The following is a 3,579-nucleotide window of genomic DNA, read 5'->3' on the forward strand; positions in this document are numbered from 1 at the left end:
GCTGCATTCTGTTATGATTTGCTGTGAAGAACTGGTCCCCTCAAGCAGGAATTGACGTCACTTTTCATACAGCCCGAATTTCCTGGTGCCGCTTCTGCTCCATCCTAGCAGCCGGCTTCTCCCGTATGTAAGCAGTCCTGTTACATGTAACCTCATTCCACTATAAGCTTCGGCAAACAGGTTTGCGCGGTGTTTCAAAAACCTGCCATACCCGTTTGACCAGAAGTGAGAAAAGTCAAGCAGTATATGCCTCATCATTCTACATCACTGAACTAGTTGTATTGTTAAACACTGCCTCTCAGGGTGGTTTGTGGCAGCTCAGGTTTAATGCCTGGGGTTCCTTGCAGGCATTTTTCATTACTGAAAAGAAGCAAGTGGCTTCAAAGGTAAAAGGCAAGGGACACAGGAGGAAAGGGATGGAGGTGGGGTGTCGGACAATGCCAGGACAGAGGCAATTTGACAGACGGTTCTACCGAATCCAGGCTGGGCAAACCTTCCCTTGGGATGTTCTTGCTGGAATAGTGGAGGGGACAGTTTCTCAGTGGACCTCCGGCCGATTGCATAGGCCGGAGTGTTCTTTCCTTTCCACCTTGCTCCCAACAAGTAGTGGGTTGGATCTAGGGCTGCCAGCCTCCAGGTGGGGCCTGGGGATCTCCTGCTTTTACAACTCATCTCCAGCTGACAGAGATCAGCTCCCCTGGAGAAAATGGCTGCCTTGAACAATGGACTCTATGGCATTGTACCATGCTGAGGCCCCTCCCCTCCCCAAACTCCACCCTCTCCTGGATCCACCCCCAAAGTCTCCAGGTATTTTCCAACTCAGACCTGGCAACCCTAGTTGGATCTTTTCACTGCCTGCTTCTAAGCAAGGGGTTTTCTTGCCCCCAGTCTCTAGTTTGCCATGGTTTGTAAGGGGAGGGAAATTCCTGAGGGGGTTGAGTGGCTGAGTGTGTGTGTGACCTGCTCTCTCAGGCCCACCTAACTCACAGGGTGTCTGTTGTGGGAAGAGGAAGGGAAGGCGATTTTAAGTTGCTCTGAGACTCCAAGTGAAGGGCGGGGTATCAATCCAGTCTTCTTCATCATCCCTAGCCAGTGAAGGTTTTTTGAAGCAAAGGTCTCGTCGCTCTTCAGCCAAAGAGAAAAGAGCCTCAAGAGACTTTAACTCTAGGAAAAAGTGCGTCTGAGCTCTCTGAAGTTCTCCTCCCCTGCGTGACTACATGGCTGCAGCTTCCAGGACGGGGTGGCTTTGGGTGTTGACGTGTGATGTTTTCAACTCCCCCAACATGGTTTCTGTCATCGGTGTGCGCAGTTTTCATTGATGTCACTGGGAGGTCCATGCACAAGCAATTTATTTCTCCCCTTCTGCTAAGCCTGGCTGCTTAGTACTTCATAGCGTTCAAAAACAATCGTCCAAGGGCGTTGGTTCTTTGTACAGTTTCTCAGCGGCCCAGAGGAGGCTTCGAAAGAGACTTGAAAAGCTTTCTCAAGTGTGTCCCATTTCCCGTGGGTCTAGAGTAGGCTTGCCAACCACCAGGGGGTGCCTGGAGATCGCCTGGATGTCAGCAAGCTGCCATTCTGTTTTCTGTGACCTCTGTGTACATATCCTTACCGTGTTGCACCCGGCTTGTTTATACTATCCTGCTTCTGTGCTGGAATGCATAAGATAACTACTGGTGGATGTGTGGGGGAGAAGATGCTGTAATGCTTGCCTATTGCTATCTCATGAGAACTGCACCTGTGTTTTGTCTGATGTTCTGCCTGGTTCCCATGGACTGGGCGCGCAACCGTTTCATTAGCCCGCCAGCGGGAATATTATTCATTGGATATGTATCTGTTTGAATTTCCTTTATTATGCTCGCCCTAACTGTGTATCCCCAGTTCTAACAAAGAACGTGTTTGAGTATGTCTTCAACGCTTTGAAATAAATTTTGCTTTTCTTGAAAACGTGGATTTATTCTCGATGCTTGGGGATCCAACATATTGTTAGAACTCCCTTTCTCCTATCGTTCCGAATCTGGCAAGATCATGAGCGGAGCTGAGGGAGACCTACTGTAAGCCGCTCTGAGACTCCCTTGGGTAGTGAAGGGCGGGGTATGAATCCAATCTCTTCTCTTCTTCTCTTGCCCAGAGACCCCTGCCTGCCCTGGTTCCACCCTACCGCAGATCACATCCAGCTCACCCGTGGCTGGTGCCGCCCAGAATGCATGTCGTGCCACCCATGGGTGCCAAAAGGCTCAAGGCTGCCTCTGGAAACTACAGGCCAGCTTGAAGGGCCTCCTTGGCACTAAAGGGGAAGGAGGAGGTGTCAAGAAGGCTCTGCGGGCAGCAGGAGGAGGAGGAGGCTATTGGATTTATACCCCATCCTTCACTCAGAGTCTCAGAACGGCTTACAATCACCTTCCCTTCCCCTCCCCACAACAGAGACCCTGTGAGGTAGGTGGGGCTGAGAGAGCTCTTTTGAGGACTGCCCTTGAGAGAACAGCTCTGAGAGAACTTGTGACTGACCCAAGGTCACACCAGCAGCTGCATGCGGAGGAGTGGGCAATCAAACCTGGTTCTCCCAGATTAGAGTGCGCGCTCTTAACCACTACACCAAACTGGCTTTCAAACTGGATCTGGAAGTGGAGAGGGGCAAGAGGGAGGTAGAGGGCGATTCGGGGGAAGGCAAGCTGCAGCGCAGCAGGAAGGGGAGCTCCTCCGCAACAGGGTTGCCAGCCTCCAGGTGGTGGCTGGAGATCTCCCGCTATAACAATTTATCTCCAGGCAAAAGAGATCAGTTCACCTGGAGAAAATGGCTGCTTTGGAAGGTGGGCTCTATGGCATTGGACCCCACTGAAGTCCCTGTCCTCCCCAGACTCCATCCTCTTCAGGTTCCACCCCCAAAATCTCCAGGCATTTCCCAATCTGGAGCTGGTCGTCCTGCTCTGCATGGAAGCAGTCCCTTCCGGTTGCTTTGGGACGAAGTCTCGTGGCCTGCAACCCAGCAGAGACTCTTGCAAGGACAGAACCAGGGACCCAGAGCAGGTCAGAGATGATCTGCATCTCCCCAAGCTTGAAAGGATGGAGGACCGGGAAAGCCCATCCGTGCACCAGAGGGGGAGCGAACGGTCTGAATACAAAGGGAGATGGAACAGGGCAACTTGAACCCATATTGTTCCTGAATAGAACGGGTTTGATCCTGTGGTTGCTTAAGACAAAGAAGTTGAAGACTTTCTCCACCATCCCAGAAGCAGTGGCGAAGGGACGCCCCCCCCCCCCCGGAACAACGACTGGTCGGCTAAGAAAAGAACTGCGCGAAGAGGCATGTGACCGCCTGGAAAAAAGACGGAAGGAGAAGCAAGAACATCTGCGGAAAAAAGCCTTCGGAGGGTATCTGGTAGGGTTTCCCATCCACCTGAATTTGTGGCCATAGTTAGGATTCTAGAAAGTGTGTACACACACGATACTCTGTAAGCCGCCCAGAGCCCTTCGGGGGTGGGCGGGGTAAAAATCCCATGTAGTAATAATAATAATAATAATAATAATAATAATAATAATAATAAGAATAATAATAATAATATTAATAATAATGGGAGTCCA

The sequence above is a fragment of the Gekko japonicus genome, unplaced genomic scaffold (genome assembly GCF_001447785.1).
Source record: "Gekko japonicus isolate JY-2015 unplaced genomic scaffold, Gekko_japonicus_V1.1 scaffold1158, whole genome shotgun sequence".
Lineage (NCBI taxonomy): Eukaryota > Metazoa > Chordata > Lepidosauria > Squamata > Gekkonidae > Gekko > Gekko japonicus.